Source organism: Puma concolor, chromosome A2 (genome assembly GCF_028749965.1).
Source record: "Puma concolor isolate L17-30 chromosome A2, mPumCon1.1.hap2, whole genome shotgun sequence".
In the NCBI taxonomy this organism is placed as follows: Eukaryota; Metazoa; Chordata; class Mammalia; order Carnivora; family Felidae; genus Puma; species Puma concolor.
In genome coordinates this window covers 104,741,562-104,766,969 of record NC_141668.1, presented here as the reverse complement: position 1 = coordinate 104,766,969, position 25,408 = coordinate 104,741,562, and the positions used below count along the sequence as shown (strand labels likewise).

General features: G+C 50.9%; 1 protein-coding gene and 1 long non-coding RNA gene across 12 annotated transcripts in view; one reads left to right on the top strand and one right to left on the bottom strand.

The window, feature by feature from the left end:
- The window catches only part of COBL (cordon-bleu WH2 repeat protein), a 267,995-nt gene that overhangs the window by 209,154 nt on the left and 33,433 nt on the right, over positions 1-25,408 (bottom strand). The window lies entirely within an intron of this gene.
- Positions 4,962-25,408, top strand: part of LOC147583375 (uncharacterized) — a 629,551-nt gene continuing 609,104 nt past the window's right edge. Inside the window, exon 1 of the long non-coding RNA XR_015248152.1 lies at positions 4,962-4,980. This is a non-coding gene — a long non-coding RNA (uncharacterized LOC147583375). The remainder of the gene's footprint in view (positions 4,981-25,408) is intronic.

Genomic DNA, 25,408 nt, shown 5'->3' with positions numbered 1-25,408 from the left:
CCCTGAATCAGATCCAGATAAAAGACACACAAGGCCAAGTTACTTCTGCTGGGGAGGGGGAGGAGGGAGGGAGGGAGGGAGGGGGCATGAAGGAGGTGCCCCAGGGCCTCCTGCATTGAAACTTGCATCCAAGGGAAGAAGTGAGGGCCTGCACCCCCAAAAAGCAGGGCTTCAGCAGTGCCTACAAAAGCAGAACCTTTGCTAGGGAAGGGCATGAACAGAAAAGAGCAAACAAATGAGAAATCGATTGCTAACTCACAAGCATGAGTGTCCTCGACATTCTGCTTCTTCCCCACAGGATGCACATAAGCCTGAAAGGACAACTGTGGATCCATTTTCATTCAAGGAATTGTTTGAAATGGGGGCGGATTGAGGGATCCTGAAATGAATTTTTCATAAATCTTTCGGCAACAGATCATCCGAATTCTATCCTAAAAGATTCCCATGTCTCTTCTTTTAAACTGTCTTTCATAAAGAGTTTGTAACTTTTTTTAAGTTTGTTTATTTTTTTAAGTGTTTTAATGTTTATTTATTTTTGAGAGAGAGAGACAGAGAGAGAGAGGGAGAGATAGCGCACGCAGGGGAGGGGCAGAGAGAGAAGGAGACAGAATCTGAAGCAGGCTCCAAGCTGTCAGCACAGAGCCCGACGCGGGGCTCGAACTCACTGACCGGGAGATCATGACCTGAGCTGAAGTCGGACACTCAACCGACTGAGCCACCCAGGTGCCCCTAAGTTTATTTATTTTGGCAGAGAGAGTTCAACAGAAGGGAAGGGGCAGAGAGAGAGACAGAGAGAGAGACAGAGAGAGAGAATCCCAAGCAGGCTCCATGCTGTCAGCACAGAGCCCGATGCGGGGCTCGAACTCACAAACTATGAGACCATGACCTGAGCCGAAGTGAAGAGTAGGAGGCCTAACCGACTGAGCCACCCAGGTGCCCCTGTAACTTCTTGAAGCAGACCACATGCACGCACTTCAACCCCTCCTTTGCTCCGTGACCGTCCTTTGGTCTTCCGTTTGGTCCTCAGGAAGGCCGTAATTGGTTTTCCCGCTGTCACAGCTTCGGGTCTTCACCTCCTCAGAACGTTAACGATGGGATTCCCCACACTGCTGCCAGCTCAGCGGACCTACCCTGTGCCACGCCATGCGGACGCTCACACGCCCTCTGCAAACGGTGAAGGGGGCCCCCAAGGCCATCAGAGGAAAGCCAGCACAGCTGCTAAGGGACTAGATGTGAAACATTCTCTCATCGGGCCCACAGCGCACACAATTTGTCAATATGCGGAGCCATGAACATTGACTACATTCGTAGCAATCATTTTGCAATACGTGCATCAAATCATCACGCCATGGGGCGCCTGGGTGGCTCAGTCCTTAAGCATCTGACTTCGACTCAGATCACGATCTCATGGTTCTTGAGTTCGAGCCCCACATTGGGATCTGTGCTGACAGTGTGGAGCCTGCTTGGGGTTCTCTCTCTCCCCCTTACTGCTTGTATTCTCACTCTCTCTCTCTCTCTCTCAAAATAAATAAATAAACTTAAAAAAAAAGATTCTCTCTCTCTCTCCCTCAGCCCCTCTCCCCCACTCACGCTCTCTCTCTCTCTCTCTAGAATGAAGAAATAAGTAAGTAAATAACTAAATAAATAAACAGTACTTTGTGAATAGTTCGAGCTGTTGGCTGAATGCGTATTTCTTTTCTTTTTTTTTTTAAACCTTTTTTTATTTTTGAGAGAGAGAGACACAGAGACAGAGCGTGAGTGAGGGAGGAACAGAGAGAGAGGGAGACACAGAATCCAAAGCAGGCTCCAGGCTCCGAGCTGTCAGCACAGAGCTGGACACGGGGCTCGAACCCATGAACTGTGAGATGGTGACCTGAGCCGAAGTTGGATGCTTAACGGACTGAGCCGCCCAGGCACCCCTCAAACATGTGTTTCTTAAACCGGTTCATAAGAAACTAAAGCACAACTTCTACACGAGGCCTGAATCAATCTGCAAATTGTATCCTATTTTGGACGCTGCTCTTTCCAAGAGGCTGCATTCCTGTGCCTAAAAATAAGTGTTTAAAATGCATAATGTGGGGTGTCTGGGTGGCTCAGTTGGTTAAGCGTCCGACTTCAGCTCAGGTCACGATCTCGCGGTCCGTGAGTTCGAGCCCCGTGTCGGGCTCTGTGTTGACAGCTCGAGCCTGGAGCCTGTTTCAGATTCTGTGTCTCCCTCTCTCTCTGCCCCTCCCCCGTTCATGCTCTGTCTCTCTCTGTCTCAAAAATAAATAAACGTTAAAAAATAAAATAAAATGCATAATGTAATTAAAAGAGCGATGCTCAGAGCCACCTCGCACCTCTTATGAGAGGACTGAGGAAAAACCCCTGAGGTTGCCTGGGATACTGACAAGTGCATCGTCCACATTTGGCCCGCTCATGCGGACGTTTACACGCCATTCTCCATGGGAAGAGTCAGACAGCCACACTGCCTTGCCTGTATCTCCTCTTTGTTAGTCACCAGTAAATAACGGCGCTAAAGAAATCAAAGCAAACAGCATGGTCCAGGACGTCGTTTATTTGTGGGTGAACCGGCCGCCTTCCACAGCCTTCTGCTGTGTTGATCCCCCCAAAGTAGGTCTTCATGTCTGAGGGTAACACTGCCAGGAATATGGCCAGGCAAGGGCTGGCCCACGGCAGAGAACAATCAAGAAGGCTGAGCGTGGGGCGCCTGGGGGGCTCAGTCGGTTGAGCATCCGACTTTGGCTCAGGTCACGATCTCACGGTTCGTGAGTTCGGGCCCCATGTCGGGCTCTGTGCTGACAGCTCGGAGCCCGGAGCTTGCTTCGGATTCTGTGTCTCCCTCTCTCTGCCCATCCACTGCTTGTGCTCTCTCCTCTCTCTCTCTCTCAAAATTAAATAAACATGAAAAAAATTAAAAAAAAAAAAAAAAAGCAGGCTGAGCGTGTCCTGGCAAGGACAGAAGGTCCACAGGTCCAGGGCGGGGAGAGGGGCCCTCGTCGTGAATCCTGGCCCGCAGGGAGCAACGTTATCTGCTGAAACTCTGATAACGGCCCACGAAAGTGGGCGGGCACACCGGGCCCAGCCAGGCGACCTCACTTGGCCAACCAAGGTCACCGGGCCGACCAGCCCCGGTTCCAGCTCAGCCCCTGCTCTGCCCCCCAGCTCGTGCACGGTGGGGGTAGCCCCCGCTGCTTAGACACGGCCGTATGGACACAAGCCAGTTTCCTGGCCCTGGCGCTGGCTCGCGGCCCCCCCTCCACCAAAGGTCTGGTGGCTATTTTTACTCCTTGCTCTGACATGCAGTTAAAAGCGGTTCTGGCACGTGCTCTGCAAAGCTATGCGGCTCAGCCCAGAAGCCCGGGCGGTCCGGTCGCACGGTGGGTGGTGGCCGCTGGGTGGGCAGCCCCAGGCCCGAGGAGGGGAGGGCTCCCAGGCCGCGGCCTTGAACTGCAGCCCTTGGAATGGGCTGTTTCCTCCCACCCCGGTACGTCCCCTGATGGAGAAAAGCCAGCATTCTCAGTCTGCCAATCCTTGGGGGAACCGAGGGCTGGGACACGAAAGGTCTGGTCCCGAAACTGCCTGCGGGGGCCTCTGTCCAGCCGTACATTTTCTCAGGGCCTCTTGGAAGCGAACTCATGCCACAGGCAAGCCTCCGCGCCTCAGAAAAGCGCCCCGTTGGGGACTTTCAGAGCACACGCAGTGGCTCGCAGCCAGTCCCCTGCTTTAGAACGTCACAGAAAGGCAGTGACCGCACCAGTGTGCCTACGGGTTCCTACTTGGAGGTCGGCCTCCCGCGGAAAAGGCCCTGGGGCGTCTGGCCCACTGGCAACCACATCACTCGGGATCAGTACTCACTTTCAACCCCTCCTGTCAGACCCTCCACGTGCCTTCTTTCCATGCGGTCCATTGTTTCCGGCGTCTTCTTCCCCCACCACAGGGATCCCTTGGGGTCAGTACCATCATCACCATTTACTAGTGAGGAAATCAGAGCTCACAAAGGCCATGCGACTCGACCAAGGTCGCCAACGGGTAAAGCAATGACAGGTTTTATTAGTTTGCCGCATTGTTGAGCTCAAGGGCATTCCCCGTCCCACACCCCGTTTGCCTAAGTTCGGTCTGCAGGGAGGGAGAAAGTGGTGCTTTTCATAGACCTGGGATGGTTCCGTGCAAAACCCGTGACCTAGTCACTCGTTATGCTGAATATAATAGACAAGAGTTTAGCAGGGAATGAAGCACAGGACCCAAACCAGGTAAGTTGAGCACAAGACTCCACCAACCTTCAGCTCCTACAGCAGCAGCCCAAGGCTCTGGGCTCCCCAGGGCTCACAGCACGGACAGGAAGCCTAACCAGAGTCCAAGTGCCCGTGTCCCAAGATGAAAGAAGTCAATGCCCCCAAAGACTACTTTCCCGCAAGCCTTCATAGCGAGGTTACAGTGTTAAACAGCGAATTATGTCCCTAACGCCTGCCCAAAAACAAAAAAAAAATATATATATAGTAACAGTTTTCCAACAGCTGCCTCTCCTCCCCCAACAAAACCAGCAAGGCTCAATTCCGTGCAGGGTCCACACAGTCCGGTCAAATTCACAACTATCTCCTGGGCGGGCTGAGGATAAAACATGGCATATCTAAGGGAAGCAGAGGGGTTGGGCACAGCAGGTGCACGCACTGAACTGTAAAACCCTTCCGGGTTTTGCGAAATGGGCAATGAATTTGGTACGTCCAGAATTTGGTCGAGCAATACGCACAGGTGTATTCTGTGAAGCAAGGGGCGCTTCTAAACTTTGTATTTCAGTTGCATGTTTTCGTTTGAGAACATGGTATTTACTCTGGGATTACTACGGATAAATCTATAAAATGTACACAGATCTATAAAACGTATAGGTGAAACATTCAGTTAAAATTGTTTTCTAAAAAGGGGCGCCTGGGTGGCTCAGTCGGCTAAACGTCTGATGTGGGCTCAGGTCGTGATCTCACGGTTCGTGGGTTCGAGCCCCGCGTCAGGCTCTGGGCTAACAGCCCAGAGCCTGGAGCCTGCTTCGGATTCTGTGTCTCCCTCTCTCTCCCCCTGCCTCTCTCTCTCTCAAAAGTAAATAAACCATTTTTTGAAAAACATTTAAAAAATTGTGTTCTGAGATTATTAACATTTGCCATCAATCACCCAAAATATGAAACGAAAGAAGAGCCATTTTAATGTCTAGCAAAGTATTTCAATCTAAAGAAAAACAGATACAGTAACAAAAGTACTAGAAATTCACTCAGATTTGATTACATTTCCCTTCTCTCTTCCTGTCAGAAAAGATCTTCAATTAGGCATCAGTAATCAATGAGGAATGTTTTGCTTAATGAATCAAAAGTTAAAGCTAAGCTTTCAGGACATTGTGTATTCATTACAACAAAATAAATGCATTATTTATTTACCCATAATGCTTGTTTGCTAATTTTGATATTACTCTTCCTGGAAATAAAATAGCTTTTTTTGAAATGTACATTTTTGTAACTAGAAATGAGACTTGTAGCCACTGCTCTTAATGAAGATAGTTACTACTTACTATCCTAAATAAATTAAGAGAGCATGTTATGTTTAAGAGTATAATTATGTGGTGCCTGGGTGGCTCAGTGGGTTGAGTGTCTGACCATTTCTGCTCAGGTCATGATCCCAGGGTCGTGGGATCGAGCCCCATGTCAGCCTCTGCTCAGCATAGAGCCTGCTTAAGGTTCTTTCTCTCTCTCTCTCTCTCTGTCTCTCCCTCTGCCCTCTCCCCACTCACGCTCTCTCTAAAATAAAATTTTAAAGAAGAGTGTAATTCTTTAACAGTTAAAAGCATATAGTATTTTAAAATATCTAAAACAAATTATGAAATGGCTCTCGTATATCTGACGTATAGAACTGCATAACATCTAAAATTTACACTGAGGTTTTATTTATTTATTTATTTATTTTTTTATTTTTTTTTTTTTTACGGTGAGGTCCCTTCTGGTGTAAGTCCACCGCTGGTGAGAAAGAGACAGGCAGACACCTACGAGTCAACAGGCTAGTAGTGATCTTGGAGCTCAAGATACGAGTATCAGTTGATTCAGCCCCAGAAGAGGGCAGTGGGCAGGGTGTGTCCAAGCCGGGCAGGCTGTGCTATGTGTTAAGAGTGGGAGAGGGCAGGGGCTCCTGTCTGGCTCAGTCCGTTGAGCGTCCGACTTTGGCTCAGATCATGATCTCACGGTTCGTGGGTTCAAGCCCCGCATCGGGCCCTGTGCTGACAGCTCAGAGCCTGAAGCCTGCTTCGGATCCCGTGTCTCCCTCTCTTTGCCCTTCCCCAGCTCATGCCCTCTCTCTCAAAAACAAACAAATATTTTTTAAAAAAGTAAAAAAGGGGCGCCCGGGTGGCTCAGTCGGTTAAGTGTCGGACTTCAGCTCAGGTCATGATCTCATGGTTCGTGGGTTCAAGCCCCGTGTCAGGCTCTGTGGTGAAGGCTTGTTTGGAGCCTGGAGCCTGCTTCGGATTCTGTGTCCCCTTCTTTCTCTGTCCCTCTTGTGCTCTGTCTCACTCTGTCTCTCAACAATAAATAAATGTAAAAAAAAAAAAAAAGTAAAAAAAAAAAAGAGTGGGATCAGGTATTGCTAAGAGGTGAGGAACTGAGATTGTAGAGAGGTCACGGCTGGATGCCTGGACATCATCCCTTTTGTGACAGGAAACCCGTGGAGGGTTGCAGGCAGGGCCATAATAACAAGGTGGTGTCTGCATCTGGCCATGACATCCCTAAAGGTGTGAGGAGAGTGGGTTTGGATCACATCCTGCCTTGATCCAGAACTTTCTGAGGGCATCCTGTAACCTTTGGGAAAGACACATCCATTTCCACAGGCCGGCTCTCCCCACCTGCCCTCCTGCCAGTCTCCCCAAGCTCAGCTACTCCAACCACACGGACCGCTTTCCCACTCCACGGGCACACCAAGCTCAGCCCCACCCCAGGACGTTTGCACATGCCGTCCCACACGCTGGCCTGGCCCACTCCTCTCCTCATGGAAGTCTGTGAACAATGACATCTCCTCCAAGAAGCTTCCCTGACAGTTCACCCAAAACACCAGCCTGAAATTACATCTTTAAGTATTTCTCTCCCCCGCTGGAGCACAACATGTATGTTAATGCCTATATTCCCAGGTGTGAAACACTGGTGAATAATACGTCCTCAATAAATATCTATTAAATGGATGAATGAACAGGTCCTGGTCCAAGAAGGCCAGAGAGGAGGTTCCAGAAGAGGCAATCATCAAAGTCACGCTCTGAGGACCGAGCCAGTGAAGTCAGGGCTGAGGGGACATCAGGGGGTGGGGTTGCGGGAAAGTACCTCTGAACCTGAGGAGTGAGTCGAGGGCGACAGAGCTAAGGCTCAGTCACAAAGGGCAGGGCTGGGCTCCACTGCCTGGACCAGGCGAAGCGTGGCAGGCCATCCAGTCCTGGGCCTGTGCACCCCCAAGGCAGGGCGACCCAGACTGTCCTTGTACTCACTGTCACACAGAAGGAAACAAAGAAGGAAAACAAAAAAAACAAAGAAGGAAAATAATTTAAGTGATAAAAGTACATTCAGATGTATCAGCACATTAAGGAGAGACTGGGAGGCGTCCTGCCAAGGGCCACGCCAGGTCTACAAGATGAAGGGAGACGCTGTCCCTCCTTTGGCAAGAGGACAAAGAAAGTGTCCCTGCCCTGGGCTTCAGGGAGACGCATGGGCAGCACCATCCCAGAGCCAGGGAGCAAATGGCTTGGCTTTTTAAGCAAGAGGATCAAAGTCAGAAAGGCACGTTTCAAAAATTATGTTTGGGGGGAGCCTGGGGGGCTCAGTTGGTTAAGCATTCAACTCTTGGTTTCAGCTCAGGTCACGATCTCATAGTTCGTGAGCTCGAGCCCCACGTCGGGCTCTGTGCAGACAGTGCTGATCCCCGGGATTCTCTCTCTCTCCTTCTCTCTGCCCCTCCCCTGCATACGCTCTCTCTCTGTCTCTCTCTCTCTCTCTCTCAATAAATGAACATTAAAAAACTGATTTTTGGCAGCAGCGTGAAAGGGGGGAGGAGAAAGGCTGAGGCCTGAGGCAGGAACTGAGAACTGTGTTTCGGGGGACACCGGACCTCCCCATACAGGGAAGATGGAGACCACAGTGATGTGTCTACACAGCCTCCAGAAGCTGCAGGGGGTGGGCTGGGAGGACTCAGATGGACCCACCTCCTGCCCCGCCAACACCCTCCCCACCCAGGCCTTCTAACCCACCGTTGTGATTCAGCCTCCCGGATTCTGTGCCTCAGATCAAGTCGGTGTCCCATCCAAGGAGGGGGGCAGGGTGGATCTCCAAGGTCCCCCAGAAATCTCGGCTTGGATTCCTACCTGCTGTGGATCTGCAGATCCCCAAGGACAGTGGAGCCCCCCGCCCCCTGAGACCGGCCCAGCCGGCCACCCTACATGGAATCTCAGATTAGTCATGAGACTTGTATGTTCATGGATTTCCTGGAGGGCTAGAGATTAGGGACCAGGGAGCAGCGACAGAAACGAATTGGGAGAAACTATTTATAATGGCATCTGTAACTTCCTCAGGGACAAGAAGAAAAACCTCGTTTTTGCAGGCAAACTGGTGCTGGATGGCCCCACTCTAGTGCTACACTGGGGTCCACGCCTCGGTGCTTTCCAGCCCTTTTGAGGGCGTGGGGATCCCAGGTGTGGCCGCTGGGCTAAGGGGTGGGTCCTGATCCCAGCCGCCTGCAGGTTCAAGGGCTTCTGGCTGGGAGAGGGAACAGGCCAGACCGGTTTGGTCGGACCCGCTTGGGACCATGACACAATCCTAATGTCATCCAGGCAATTGCCAGACATTTCCTAAGGATCCTCTCAACAAAGCAGTGTGACAGAAGGACGACTGTCCCCACTGCAAACAAGGGAGAGGGGACAACGCTAACTGTGAGGGATATCCCGACACAGCGTCTCATTAATTCTGGTGACAGCACGCTGCACAAGGGAGGGGCTATCACCCCCAACTTCTCCATTAAGTGACTGTCAAACGGCAACGAGCCTAGGACGAAGAGGAGCCAGGACCCCCGTCCACGTCTATGCAGGCCTGACCGCCAGGAGATGTGTTCCTGGTCCAGACTGCAGCCTTCCCGGATTCCCAGAACTGCCGGATCAAACCGCAGGGCCGGGGAGGCCAGACACACGAGGAGTTTTGAGGGGATCTGCTCGTTACCGCGACACAGGGACATCGCCAAGTCCCTCCGTCCATCCATCGCAGGCTGTCTAAATAGACCCTGATGAGGACACTGGTGGGTTGGCGGTTGGGCGGGGGGATGAACCTGCGCAGCCGCACGAAGAAACGAGGACACAGTGTAAAGGTAGCTGTTTTACGTCACTGCTCAAATAATAACGATAAATAATAATACTAAAATAAGAATAATAATAACAAGCCATCCACAAAGCTTGAAGCAAAATGAGCCAAATACTTTTACCTGTACATTAATCTTGTAACATCCGGGGCACTCCAGTGGGTGGGAGGCAGTGGGGAATGTGGAGGGCCCGTTATCATATCCCTCAGACAGACAGGTAAATAAATAGAGGTGTGTGTGTGTGTGTGTGTGTGTGTGTGTGTGTGTGTGTGACTTGCAAAAGTAAATTTCATATGAATAAGTGTATTAAATGTCCCACGTGTGAAATGCTATTTTTCAAGTTTATTTATTTATTTTGAGACCAAGAAAGAGATTGCAAGTGGGGCTGGGGGTGGGGGGAGGGAGAGAGAGAAAATCCCAAGCAAGCTCTGTCAGCGCAGAGCCCACAGAGCCCGATGCGGGGCTCGAACTCACGAACTGTGAGATCATGACCTGAGCTGAAGTCGGACGCTTCATGGATGGAGCCCCCAGGCACCCCTGCAAATGCTAAGTTTTAAGAGAGAGGACGCAAGGGGCTCTGGATGCCAGGTGCTACCTTCCTCCAGGTTCCAGGGTGGGGGGAAGACAGATCACAGCCTTTGCTTCTAATGTAAAGTCCTCCTGGGAAGGCAGGGGAAGTGGCCCAGTGCTGTGCAATGAACAGCAGCCCTTGTAACGCCCGCTTGGGTCATCCACAAAGCGTTACAAAAGCTCTTACCCTTCTCTGCATACCCCCTCCCCCCGCCCCCGACAGTCCCACACTTCCTGTTTCAGCTTCACGGTGGTTTTCTGAGGCTAGCCGTGTTTGCACTCCCCTCGGAAGTCAGGGGCAGGAGGAATCAAGGGTCACGAAGCTCTGCAAACAGAGGAGACCCAAGGTACTGGCCCAGAGAGCCCAGCCCCAGGGCAGACCCCAGCGCACTGACCCATGCCCAACAGGGAAACCCCCAGGGAGGTGGCAAACAGCAGGCGGCTGTGAGGGTGGTGACAGAAGAATCCCAGACGGGGGCCGGACAGGCACAGCTGAGGTCAAATGCCCCTGGGATCCAAGAAGGAGGAGGCAAATTAGCTTACTTTCCAGCCCTGGGTACACAACCCATCTCAGTCCAAAGACCCAAACACGAGTCCTCAAAGAGGAAGGAGTCCGTGTGGCACCCGGCCACAGCCCCTGGAAGAGACCCGGCTCATGGAACCCCGGGGACAGGAACGTGTGGCCCACCCACAGCCTCCCTCTGTCACCACCGGTCTGTGATCCCCACAGCATGGCTCTGTGTGTCCCATCAGGAGTTGCAGGTCAGATGGGTCGGCCATCCACGTGGACTAGCAGGTGTTTGCCCACGTGAGAGACTGTACATCCACCGACACATCCCAAACCAGCAGCCATCGGGACACGTCTACTCTGTGTGAGAACACACGTCGGAGTTTACGACACGGGTCAGAGTCAAATGCACCTCGGTGCGTGGAGGTTTCTCGGTTCTCCAAAGGGCATCACACGGTACATATATTATCGCCGTACGTGCTCCCTCGGGAATCATCTCCCATGATAGTTAATAATATTCATTAGATACGAAGACAAATCTTGACTTTGTATGTTAACTAGGGGTGCACGCTGTTAACATACCTTCATTTCTAAGAAACAACCTTATATGTGGGCAAATGAATTGCAAAGTGATACAGGATTTCATTTTCTGAACGGAAACCAAATGTACAGGGAAATGGGCTTTTTTTGTTTGTTTGTTTTGCTTTAAAAATCGACTGGCTATTGGGGCGCCTGGGTGGCTCAGTCGGTTAAGCGTCCGACTTCAGCTCAGGTCACCATCTCGCGGTCCGTGAGTTTGAGCCCCGCGTCGGGCTCTGGGCTGATGGCTCAGAGCCTGGAGCCTGCTTCCGGTTCTGTGTCTCCCTCTCTCTCTGCCCCTCCCCCGTTCATGCTCTGTCTCTCTCTGTCTCAAAAATAAATAAAATGTTAAAAAAAATTAAAAAAAAAATCGACTGGCTATTAACATTTTTTTTAGTGTTTATTTTTTGAGACAGAGAGGGAAACAGAGAGAGAGAGAGAGAGAGAGAGAGAGAGAGAGAGACAGAGCATAGGCAGGGGAGGGGAAGAGATAGAGGGAGACACAGAATCAGAAACAGGCTCCAGGCTCTGAGCTGTCAGCCCAGAGCCCGACACAGGGCTCAAACCCAAGAACCACAAGATCATGACCTGAGGGAAAGTTGAACAGAGGCTTAACCCATGCGCCCCCCCAGGCACTCCTTGACTGGCTATTTTAAATTTTTTTTTTTTTCAACGTTTATTTATTTTTGGGACAGAGAGAGACAGAGCATGAACGGGGGAGGGGCAGAGAGAGAGGGAGACACAGAATCGGAAACAGGCTCCAGGCTCTGAGCCATCAGCCCAGAGCCCGACGCGGGGCTCGAACTCACGGACCGCGAGATCGTGACCTGGCTGAAGTCGGACGCTTAACCGACTGCGCCACCCAGGCTCCCCTTGACTGGCTATTTTAAATGACAAAGTGAGGTATGGGGCAGGTACATCAGCACAAACAACACGCTGTGTGTCAGGCAAAGGAAGAATGAAGAGATTTCAGGACACCTAACCCAGGAAATTAACTTTTTTACTCAGATACACAGCTTAGGGGTCTCAGGAGGAGAATCCAAAGGCACATTGGCAAAGTGAGCCCCATCTTTATTACCTTTTCAAGGTCAGACTCCTCTGCTGCTTACTTTTAACCTGCAATGCATTATGGAGCTGAAGTCATGAGATTCCAGACAAAAAAGCATGGGAAGTTGTACAGTGGCCGAAATTTCCAGAAGGCCTTGTGAGAAACCCAAAAGTGTCCCTAAACACACTTGGCACTTTGCAAACACCTCCATCTGCCCCACTTCTCCCTGCACACGAACGCACAGGCCACAGTTGGGTCAGCATTTGACTGTATACGTGTGGTGAGCCGTGCTGACAGCTCAGAGCCTGGAGCGTGTTTCGGATTCTGTGTCTCCCGCTCTCTCTGCCCCTCCCCTAATCACGCTCTGTCTCTCTCTGTCTCAAAAATAAATAAACACCAATAAATAAATAAATAAATAAATAAATAAATAAATAAATAATAGATAAACAAACTTAAAAAAAAAAAAGAAATAATAATACTCCAAGTAGTAAGTGTTCACTATGGGACGGGTTATATACATGCTTCAATGATTTGATCTTCACGGCTCCACAAAGCAGGTGTTACAGACGGGTTACAAACACGGAGCGTCTCAAGCAGGTTCCCTGGAAAAGAGAGCCTGAGTTTCTGTGCTGACCCTTTCATAGCTCGTGCAATCCCAGGGTAGCAAGAGTGAGGTGGGGGGCGGGGAGCGGACATCAGATCGCAGGTGCCCGGCTGCTGACAGCTCTGTGGCCAGATCACTGCTCAGTGTCACCTGAGGCCCGTCCTCCAAAGCCACTGTTTACTGTCTCTTTTCAAATGAGTTTACCCTCACAGCAACTGGGTCCTAAGTCACGTCACACTTCAGTGACCTCAGGACAGGAGGAGAGAGCTGCTTGGCACTGGAGAGAGGCCTGGGGTTGTCACAACGTGCTCATAAGTGACACAAGGAACAAGATGCGGCCACCACACCGGGTCTCCTGTCTGACCAGTCTGGCCAGAGAGCGGAGCACGCATGCAGATCTGGACAGGTGCATCGGAACCTGCCGATGCCTGCGGGCCCGCATGAGGCAGGTCAGGTTCAGGCTCAGGAGTCCTGGCTTCCTTCCCCAGGGCTCCGCCCCTCCTCTCCTTCTCATTTCCTCCAGCGGGACAGATGACCCTTAGCTCAAACCAAAGCAAATCCAACCGTGACTCTGGTTCGTCATAATAACCCTTGATTCTGCGAAAGCCAGAGTCAGGAAAGGGAACGAGTATTCTATAGTTTCTTCATAGACACTTTGTTTAGAGGTTCAATTGGAAAATTGATGTTCGCGGGGCGCCTGGGTGGCTCAGCTGGTTGAGTGTCCGACTCTCGATTTTGGCTCAGGTCACGATCTCACGGTTTGTGGGTTCAAGCCCCGCGTCCAGATCTGCATGGACAGCGCGGAACCTGCTTGGGAGTCTCTCTCTCCTTCTCTCTGCCCCTCCCCTGCTCTCTCTGTCTCTCTCAAAAATAAATAAGCTTAAAAAACTTTTTAAAAAGAAAGTTGTTGTGCACAGTTATACTGATCCTCCCGATGAAGAATCTTTGGTCAAGAAACAAGAGACGCTCTGTCACCCTGATTGAAGACGTGGCAGGATCGAGCACCAAAGAATATCAGAAAGCAGTTGACCATTCTATTTACACAAGACAGCGGTTCATCAGAAGTGCTCTTTGTGTGCGGCTTCTGGCCTCCCTCTGCCCTATGACTGAGTCAGCAAATTCGGAAAAGAGAAACCCAAATGTCTCCAACACGCACATTTCCATCTGAAGTCTATTTTTACACCCTCTGAAATGAACTTGGGTCTGAAGGCACCTGTGTTGTCTTAGAAACACTTCCTGCCAAGCGTAACCTGTGGACAGCGGCCGACTCTGGACACCCGCCTGAGCACACGGCTGAGTTGGACAAAATAAAATGCACCCCTTTAGGAAAAGGGGAAGAGAAAACACTTACTCTCGAAAGGTTCCTTTATGCAGCCCAAACACCGCAAAACTCCGAGCCAGCCCTGGCTGTGATGTGGTGAATAGCCCTAGTTCCGTTCAAAACAAGGTTTCCTCCAAAGACACCAATTCTTGGGTAGAGTCCTGAATTTCCTCAATACGCTCATTCATTCACACGTTTATTATGTGCCTACTATGTGCCAGGCACTGTTCTCTGGAGCCTTGTGGGGGAAGACAGGGCCCGGGAACTCAGTGCATTTTGGCATCAGACAAAACCATTTGGCTGATGGCTGACACTCGACTTGCTTTAAAAAGAGACAACACTCTTCATTAAACAGAGGTAATGCCAGCACAAATATTCACAGCGGCATAAAAGTAGTAACCGTGGTCAGATCCTATCCTGAGACTGGAGTTTAATAAGAGAATATCTCCAGGGGAAAAAACGAGAGGCACAAATTTTACATGTGGAGACCCGAGAGATCGAAGGTTTTTTTTCCCCTCAGTGTTGGTTTGATAACCATTTCCTTATATTTACTATGTGCCTAAAATACGTCTTGTCGTTCAACTTAAACACACACACACATCACACACACGCATGCGGGAAGATCAGGGTTCAGAAATCTGCAAGGGTGTATGTGTGCTCCCAAGACACGGCACTGACGTCTTATTAACTTTTTGGTAAATTTAATTATTTGTACAGAGATACTATGGGAGCTCCTTAGCTAAGGAACATGGACGCGCTTCCTCGGCGGCCGCCCAAATTGTATTCATCCTTTGTGGTCTAACCAGTCCTCCACCTGGGAACCCATTTGGGATGGCCCAGCAGCCTGGTACACATCCATGCTGGTGGTCAATGCACTGGTTTACAAGCTTTGGTATACAAAAGAGCCAGCTGGAGGGCTTCTGACGATTCCCTAGTAGATTCTGATTCCTGAATATTTACAGAGCATCCGGGTTGATGCTGAGCGCAGCTGAGGACCACTGGTGTAAGCCGACCATGGCGAAGCAAGGGTCGAGGAGAGAGAAAAACAGCTCTTGATTGATTATAGGTCCCACTGACTCCATTAGCCTCCACCTACTTTCTGTAAACTTACCCCCAGGTACTTAAAAAGGACAGACTAAGATTAAGGGGCCGGGAAGTGCGTCCAAGTATAGTAGGCATGAAGAGTGGATTCTCTGTTGATTTCTCTGGCTCGAATGCGTGGGGTACAAGACAGGGACAGTCTATCTCAGGGGTCCACAAGCTTCCACCCACTGTGTTTTTGTATGGCCAGCAAGCTAAGAATGTTTTTACAATTTGAAAATGGTTGAGGGGGACAAAGCAAACGAGGAATGATCGTTCATGACACGTGGATTCACAAGAAATTCAAATTTCAGCGTCCATAAATAAAGCTTTATTGGAACCCAGCCATGCCTGTTCATTTACATAAGGTCTGAGGCTGCTTTTGCCAAAAGATGTCAGAGTTGAGGGGTCCCCACAGAGACACACGCCCCCCCCCCCCCCGCGGCAGGAAATACCTGCCATCTGGCCTTTTACTGACAAGTGGGGGGACTCCCCACCCGTAGAGCCTTGCCAGACACACAGACCCTCCGGAATCTGGACCCTCTCATTCCATACTTTCTTTGATCCTTTCTGGAAAACGCACAGATTGATCCTTGGAGCTGGTGGGTGGCTAGCTAGCAAGGCGGATCTCTGTGGATCCGACCCATCTGAGGATTTTCTTCCCAAGAGGCCACTGTGTTATTCCCAAACAGTTTATGCCTGCGGTACCTAACTATAATCCCGTCACTTAAATAGAACGTTACAGAACATAAAAGACCTAAAGAGGAGGAACGGGATGATTTTCACAGAACCTAAGTTAAGCATTCAAGGAACACAAGAGGGGGTGGCTGAAATTAAGGAACAAACGAATGTTTACTTGGGTGACGGAAAGACAACTGAACAGGAGGAAAAAACAAATTGGTCTGCAGCCAGAAGGTCCTGCACTCAGATTTTATCAAAATTCTTTTCAAATTCTCGATTGACTTTTTAGGGAATCTGCGGTTGAAAAGCCGCGGGCAATGACTCCTGGGTGCGTGTGTACCAGAGGACTGCAAAAACATGTCAAGGCTTTTTGTAGAAACACTTGACCTGTTAAACTAAGGTACTGACCACGTGACCCATCCTTAATCCCACCCAGGGCAGAGGAATGGTTTCTGCCGTCACGTGGTCGCTGTCCCCACGCTCCCTGCTGTTCACGTGTGATGGATATCCGCATGATGTCCCCATGATGTCCCCCACCGCACACCTGAGAGAGCTGCACAGGGTATGGGAACCTTCAACCCGGGGACAGCCTGCCTCAACCACTCTGTGATTCGACCCCAGAGAAGCCACAGTCAAAAGACATTCAACAGAGGGGCTCCTGGGTGGCTCAGTCGGTTAAGCATCTGACTTCAGCTCAGGTCATGGTCTCAGGGTTCATGAGTTCAAGCCCTGTGTTGGGATTCTCTCTCTCTCTCTCTCTCTCTCTGCCCCTCACTCAATCTTTCTCTCTCTCTCTTAAAAATACACACACACACACACACACACACATACATACATATACACACACACACACACATATATATATATATACACAAATAAATATTTAACATTGCAAGAACTATAGACAGTTTTGCTATTTAACACTCCACCATGGGCCATGCAAGAAAAATAACTCACTTAACTATGGAAACTTTAAAGGGAAAATCCAGAGTACTGAGAATAAACGTGGTCAGGAAGGAGACCGAGCAGAGCTCCTCCCGAGATCCTCAGCATCCACGCAGAGCACCCAGACTCCTGACCGCTCACACAAGCACAGGGCTGGCCAGCCACCTCCGCATCTCTGTGTCTGGGCGCTCATCTATGGAACCCGCAGCAACAACCCCACAAATACCCGCCTTCTCTCTCCTGGGACTACAGTCCAATCATCCTCGACTGCAAAGCAACCCCAAAACATAAAGCTGTATGTGCTGTGAATTTTCAATCTGCGTCCTAGCTTGTCACAAAAATGCTCGGGGCAATACGGCAGGCGCCTCTACTTACAATTCCCCACTTGCCAAAAAAGAAAGGGGCGTTCCTGAAAAAACCATTCTAGAGAGCAGGGGAGCAGGTGCCAAGGCGGACTTACCTTCCGCAAGGAGCTTCCACGGGTGGGAAGGGAAACTATCCCCCCGCCCTGCAGGCAGCTCTCGCCTCCCAAGTGCCCGGGGGGCCCTTTCCTAGCATATTTATAGTGACCGGGCTTATTTGGCATTTAAAGTCAAGATTCTAAAAATAAACCCTAAGTTTCGCCAGGCAAACTAATTTTACCTATCTGAAAACAGTTAACTTGCCTAAATATTTCACTCATCACACACAACTCCAAAAATACATAGACACTGCAGTGGTTTTAGGATTCCCACACCTCCTACGACTTATTTGAGGTGTTTATATTTAAAGTGTCACTGAACCGCTCCCAGGCTCAGGCACCCACCCAGCGTTCCCTTTGGTGAGGTCAGCTGCACCATCGCCCCATTAAGGGTGGTCTCCCCAGCGTCACTGTTCTGGTCCCCCACCCGCACTCTCTCCTTGTAGCGGACAGTGCCCCGGCCTCAGATTCCGCCTCCTTCCCAAATGCAGCCTGGGCCTCAGGCTGGGGCACCCACCTCTTCTCCTGCCCAGGGCCCCCATCACCTGCCGCGTGTGTCCACGGCTGCCACCCTCCCCCCACGTACTCAAACTCACACCAGCCTGTTTCCACATCTCCCCTCCCGCACACACACCTGTGCCTGCAAGGTCATCACCATCCTTGCCGTCTGCCGGGCAAAAAGCATCACTCAGTTTCAATGGTCCCTTCTCGTCCCCACATCCAAAAGCCGGCCACAGCCCCGCGGGCCACACCTTTGCAGGAGCCTCCACTATTGCCCCTCTTGTCCACGGTCACCACTGCCACTCTCACGTCAGGTTTTGAAGGGACTTCTGAGATACTCTTATTAGGGTAAATTCTTCTCTGATGCAAATACTTTGACTTGATTTTCATGCCTGTGTTTTTATTATTTTTTTTAAATACTTTTAAAGTGTTTATTATTTACTTTTGAGAGACGGAGAGAGACGGAGCATGAGTGGGGGGTGGGCAATGAGATTGGGACACAGAATCCGAAGCAGGCTCCAGGCTCCGAGCTGTCAGCACGGAGCCCGACGCAGGGCTCGATCTCATGAGCTGAAGTCAAACGCTTAACGGACTGAACCTCCCAGATGCCCCAGGTCTGCGTTTTATAGACACTGGTTTTGGCTGGCATGGGAAACACCAGTATTATCACATTAATGTCAAAATGATCTGGGCCTGGTCTTCAACTCTCTACTGCCTGGAAAGCCCAGCTTCCTGAGCACCTTGAGAAGTGATGCAGGAGGGAGGTGGGGTGGGCAAGGCAAAGGGATCCAGGACAGGGGGAGCAGGGAAGTGAGTGAGACAGTAGATGTCTGCTCCCCTCAGGATGCATCAGAGCAAGGGGGGGACCCAGGGCCAGCCGCAGAGGGAGAGGGACCGGAGGTCTGGCTGCGGACAGCAAGTCTGCCCCAGGACCCGGGCCTCCCCCAGCTGCAGGGACAGGCGGGTGGGGCACTAGAGAGAGGCAGGGACAAGGTCTGTACCTAAATCCTGAAGCCCAGGGCTGCCCTGGAGGCTTCTGTGTCTCTCTCTACCAGTGATGCTATGCGACGTTAAGGAAAGTCCTGAGTGTCGGCTCAGAGTGCACTTTCGCAATGAGACTTCGTTTGAGATTGTCGGGAATCCCGCTTCCAGATTTGGGTCACAGGACCGGGCTGCTGTGGCGTCTGGCCCCTGCACCCCCTGCCCCTGCCATGCTGATGGGCCCCCCCACTTGCCAGAACCCACCTGTGGGGCAGGGAACAGGGGAGCGAGCCTCCAGCAGGGAAGCGAGGCACCCCTTTATGCGAGGACATGCCCAGAGAAAACAGAAATGAAGGTCCTCACCACAATCCAGCAGCAGACTTGCAGGTCGAGGCCTGGGAGACGCCGTGGCAGGGACAGAGATGTCCCCAACCATATGTTGCTGCTGTCACTTGGACAACTTGGAAGATACACAGAGGCCCAGGCAGCGGGGACCCAGGGTCCACCCCCCCCCCCAGGGACACGGGGTGGGGTGGGGGGAGGCCCTCCCCCACTGGGAGCTCTCTGAATTCCTCAGGCGGCTCCACCAGGCCAGGACAAAGAATCATCCAGAAGGTCAGAAATTCCAGCTGTTGCCTCACAGTGGAAAATCAAAAGGCAACTGTCTCCATTTTTTCCGACACGTGTCTTTGAAGACTGACTACATTTTGCAGCCCCGCGTCTCTCCCCAGTTGGGTTCTCTGTTTCCTCCCATCTGCCCAGCTAGAGTTTTAATAAAGACGCCCTTATCAGGCCCTTATTTGCCCTTCAATGGCAGTGAGCTCAGCTCTTTTTTCCTGGGGAACGCCCTCCGGCTTCCCCAAACAAAAGCCACTGCTCTAAACACTGGGGGCTCCTTGTTGGAGGAAACAAACACCCTGGTGAAGCCTGTAAGGAAGATGTGCGTTCGGGCTCCAGGCCCCGGAAGAGACGCCCCTCCTTTGGTTACAAGAAAACAGGAATCCTCGGGAATCCGTGCAAGGAGCGCCCGCAGATTCCGGGCTGCGTGGCCAGCACGCGTCATCAGGCCATCGCAACCTGTGATACGATGCCCTTTCACTGCTTCTAAGCCGGTGTCCCCGGAGGCAGGAGCCTCGCTGGGCAGGACGGGGCGGCCGTGGCGATTTGTCCCGCTGCGGCCACCAGGGAGCCCAAAAGCCTGGTTCCTTCTGGGAAAGGGCAATCTGGCAGCACTTTGGGGAAAGGGTCACAGGTGAGTGGCTACCACCTGCCGTGACTCATGCCATGGCCACTTCTCGGGCCCTATTCCCTCAGGCATTCTGGGTAGCTGGAGCAAAGGTGCTGATCGGCCAGTGGGGAGGGGTCCCCGGCCCTGGAGAGTCTGGCCCTCAGCAGACAGTGAGGAGGGAGTCATCGGAAAGTCATAAAAATTGGAAGGCTGGCCAGGTAGGAGTCACACGACGGAGCAGAGGGTGCAGAGGGTAAGTGGTGCAGCACCAAGGTCAGGGACCCCGTCTAGGGGCAATGACCATGCCCCGATGGTTGCAGCAGACACAACCTGAGCCCCCTGGTCCTGGCTCCCCTGAGGTGCCACCATCGACTTTTGCAGGGGCAGCCGCCAGGGGCTGGACCACAAGCCACGCCAGGACGGGCTTCCTGTGCCCGAGGCTCAGGGGCAAGGCCATCTCTGTTGCCAGGGGTGCTCTGGGATCCAAGCAAACATCAGGCGAAGCCCCAAACTGCCAGGTTTGCACTTGTGAGACTCCGTTCCTCCCACCCCCAAGATCTGCCGGACTCTCCCTCGGCTTGTAGCATGTGGCTCCCCGGGCCCACATTCCGGCACACGTGGTCCTGGCCCGGCCAGCACATGCCCCCCAAAGCCCCCTCCCCGGCCACCCTCATTACCCACTCCCCTGGAGAATGACGCTGGTCAAATCCCCACAAGGAGAGACTGTTACGCCCTCCCCCCGCTAAGGACACTGGTGAGGGAAGCGTCCGTAACTGAGCTGATAGTGGCACGTCTCTGGCCTGAAATTCTCCAGAGGCTCCTTGGGTCTTAAAAATTCAAGGAAATTGCATGGTGTATGAATTAATGCCCAAAAAAGCTATTATTTTTTCAACATTACGGAAACAAAATGTTTATTTTCAATGTAAACATTTTTCCCTCTTAAAGTTCTGAAGTCCCAAAGGAAATTTCTTTCCTTTAAATTTTTTTTTAAGTTTATTTATTGTGAGAGAGAGAGAAAACGCACACGCGAACAGCAGAGGGGCAGAGAGAGAATCCCAAGCAGGTTCCGTGTCACCAGTGCAGAGCCCCACGCAGGGCTCGATCCCAGGAACTGTGAGATCATGACCTGACCCCCAACCGACTGAGCCACCCAGGTGCCCCTCGAAAGAAAATTTCTAAACTCCCTCTAGCCTTCATTGTTGGGTACAACTTTCATTGCTTCTTTAAAAGACAGTCCTCCCTCTTCTTTTCTTTTTTCTTTTCTTTTCTTTTCTTTTCTTTTCTTTTCTTTTCTTTTCTTTTCTTTTCTTTTCCCTCCCCTCCCCTCTCTTTTCTTTTCTCTTTTCTTTTCTTTTCTGTTCTGTTCTTTTCTTTTCTTTTTTCTTTTCCCTCCCCTCCCCTCCCCTCCCCTCTCCTCTCTTTTCTTTTCTTTTCTTTTTTCTTCCCTTCCCTTCCCTTCCCTTCCCTTCCCCTCCCCTCCCTTTTCCTTTCCTTTCCTTTCCTTTCCTTTCCTTTCCTTTCCTTTCCTTTTCTTGAAAAAGCGCTGACTCAGGTGGTGGTGGCTGGTATAGCAAAGAGGCTGGTTAAAGGCAGGGGACCAAACTGAGAAGCAAGTACATCGGGGACCCTGGGAGTCGGGGTCTGCATGGACACACCGTCTGTGAGGCTGGGAGGCACGGGCGTGAGCCCAGAGTGTGTCCTGCCCGGAAACAGGTGTGTGTGTGTGTGTGTGTGTGTGTGTGTGTGTGTGTGTGTGTGTGAACCTGCATACGTGAACTTAAGGGGGGAAGAGGGAGAAGTGTAGAGCCAATGTACACGTTAGTAACTGGGGAATCCGCACGAGTGCGCGTGAGATTCCACGTACAAGATATAAACGGCTAAGAAGAATTTGAGAAACTATTTAAGACAATTTTTTTTCCAAATAATTTTGGAAAAATTTTTAATTTTCAAAAGTTCATGGCTGAAAAGACTTTTTCTTCTAAATTTCTCTCTGTATTAAAATATTATTATTATTATCATGTTTTACTGTGTATGCGGTCCTTTCTTCTTCTGTGGGTAAATCATTCTTAACTAAAAAAAAAAAAAAAGAGAGATTCAGGAAGCCTGCGTGGCTCAGTCGTTTGAGCATCCGACTCTTGATTTTGGCTCTGGTCGCGATCTCAGTCCCCGGGATCGAGCCCTGCGTGGGGTTCTGTGCTGACAGTGTAAAGCCTGGTTGGGATTCTCTTTCTCTCCCTCTCTCTCTGCCTGTCTCTCTCTCTCTCAAAAGAAGTACATAAACTTATTAAATAAATAAATAAATAAATAAATAAATAAATAAATAGATTCTGTGGCTGCGAGTAACTGACCTCAGTGACCTGGGTATATATGACCGTTCACTAGGAACAGGCATGGACAGACAGACAACGGACCAACGGAGGGGTCGTTGGACAGACGTGACGACAGGATATTCTTTCTCCGTCGCAGTTCTTGTGCTCCCAGACGGAGATGACCCCAACAGTGCCACCCTTCCTGGGTTGCTCTGGAAACCCAGTCCGTGACCCCCGGTGAACACACCAAGCACAAGACTGATCCAGAAGTGAGCAGGGGATGGTCACGGATGGGTACACGGATGGTCTTCCTGTCCCTAGGCTCTCCAAGCGGGTTGGGGACTCCCAGCCATATTCCAAAGCTGCTTCTGAGGAACCCGGAAGGTGAGGGCGGACGCCGTCATCCCCCTTACAGAGCAGGTGGGTTTCATGTTATTTACCGAGCTCTGTGTGCCTACGTGAAGACAGGGCAGAGGGACACCCAGAATAAGCACGGCCCCGGGCAAGTCCTGGAGGACAAGCCTTATCTCTGTACTAACAACACAGCGGCCGGCCTCGAGTGCCAGTGCCACGGATGCTACGACTCCTAAACACCCGTATCAAATGGTGCATAAATTTAGAAGCTCCACATTCACAGAAACTCCCACACGCATGCACACCAAACAGGCTAAATTTGATCCGGAGCTTAACCGAATGGAGCACGCGGCCCAAGGGAGGTCCGCGCAGGAAGAGCACTCCCGTTTAGGGCCACCTGTGTCCCCTCCTTGCCTCCTCGCCAGCAGACAGCGGCGCTATATTTAGGCAGGTCCGTGACTCCGCACGCCGCGGCCCGTGAACCCTGTGCTCATCTTCCGAAGGCCACAACAACAAAAATAGTAAACGGAACCAGTAGTAAAATGACAACTATAATCTACAGAACGGGGGTGGGGTGGGGGGAGGGGGAATCCCTCGACCCTCGACGTGTGCTGTGATTTTTCTAGATGATTTCAATTTGGAGTGAGCTGGCAAGTACGGAAAGAGCCAGGCTGCCGCACACGCTGAGTGTAATGACCCTTCGTGGGCCTCCTTCTTGACCAGTCCCTGCGCCCAGGCGACAGGCGGCCTGCGGGGAACACTCCTCTCCCAGACACTTGTGGCCCCATGAGGATCAGCACAGCTGTCGTCCCTCTCGAATTACCAGCAGGTCCCGCCCTGTGTACCAGCCGGGCACCTACGGGCTAATAACGTAGGGCTTAGCTTTTAAAAAACTCAATGATTTATTGACAGGCCACATGACACATTTATGTGAAAGGCGCTGTACCCATTTTAAATTCTAAGTGAAAAACTGAAGTTTGAACGTCTCTGAAAGTTATCTACCGACACTCAGTTCTAACAAGGGACATGGCCCAGAAAATGAAAACGTATGGAACAAAGTAACAGGCCTGTCGGAACTACTAAGAAGAAAACAGAATGTGCTGTGTTTACCCCGTGTACTTCCAAAAGTGTATTATACTGCTTTTGATCGTTTTATTTCCTTTCTGTCTTTAAATAAAGGGCCTACAATTTTCAAGCGTATTTACCAAACGCTACAATTATTTTTTAATTTTTTTTCAAGTTTATTTATTTATATTGAGAGAGAGACAGAGAGTGAGCTGAGGGGAAGGGCAGACAGAGAGGGAGAGACAGAATCCCAAAACAGGCTCCGAGCTGTCAGCACAGAGCCCGATGTGGAGGCTCGAACTCATGAACCGTGAGATCATGACCCAGGCTGAGATCAAGAATCAGATGCTTCACCAACAGGCGCACCCCCCCCTTCAATTTTTTTAATGTGAGATACTTTGGCACATGAATTTTTTAAATAGACTTTTTTTTTTTTTGAGCAGTTTTACAACAAAATTTCACAGCAGAATCTCACAGCAAATTCAGGAGGTACTGAATATACTTCCTGCCCTCGCACATGCACAGCCTCCCCAGCTAAGAGGGCTGGGCTTGGTGACCTGCTTCCGGAACGCAATGCGAGGCTCAGTGATAGTGTGTGATTTGGAAGGCTCAGTCATAAAGGCAGTGCAGCCTCCTTGAGGTCCTTCTCGAATCTCCGGCTCGACAGGAAGCTGGATGCCATGTGGAGAGGTCCACATAGCAAAGAACTGAGATGTCCCACCAAAAGTGAGCGAAAGTGGAATGAGCCAGCTTCTGGCCGTTCTGTAAGCACGGCTGCAACCTGAGGGGACAGCCCGAGTCACCCAGGGGCACTATCCGCACTTTGCTGGTAATCTGTGTTCAGCACATCCCACAACAGAGTGGTACAACCGATGAACCCACGTTAACATCATTGTCACTCAGAAACCACAGTCTACATGAGGATTCGCTCTTGGCGTTGCCCGTGCTATGGGCTTGGATGAAAGGAGAATCACATGTCTCTACCATTTTAGCATCATACAGACCAGTTTCACTGCCTTTAAAAAGCCTTGTCTTTTCTTTTCTTTTTGATTAAAGTTTATTTATTTTGGGGGGGGGGTGGGAGAGGCAGAGCAAGAGAGAAGGAGAGAAAGAGAATCCAAGCAGACTCTGCACTGTCAGCACACAGCCTGACGCGGGGCTCGGGCTCATGTGCGAGATCATGACCTGAGCCGAAATCAAGAGCCCAACGCTTAACCGACTGAGCCACCCAGGTGCCCCGAGCCCCAAAAATCCTTTGTGCTCTGCCTATTCATGTCTCCCCTCCACCCTAACCCACTGACCTTTTCATTGTTTTCATAGTTCTGTCTTTTCTAGAACTTCATAGAGTTGGAATCATACCATCTGTAGCCCTCTCGGATGGGCTTCTTTCATTTAGTAATATGCATTCAAGGTTCTGCTAGGTCTTTTCATGTTTTGACAGCTCATTACCTTTTAGTGCTAAATATGACCCATTGTCTGGATGTACCCAGCACAGGCATGTTAAAAGAAAAAAGTTAGTGGTTCCAATGCGATGAACACACCGTGCTCTGTCTCCCGCTCCGGGCAGCTAGCAAACCTGGCCAGAGTGCATGGCATGGCTGTTGGAGGATGCTGAGCACTAAACTCTACCAGATGAATTGAGGATGAAGACCAGAATTCCCATACCTCCAAACTGGTGCTAAGTTGGCCACTCTTGTGCCCTAGCCTGGACTCCACGTGGCCTGAGCCCACAGAGGGCGAAGGCAAGGATGGAGTGCACTGCAGGAGAAACCCTCTAGTTCCAGACTCCAAGAGAGAGAAAGGGGTCCCCTGATGCT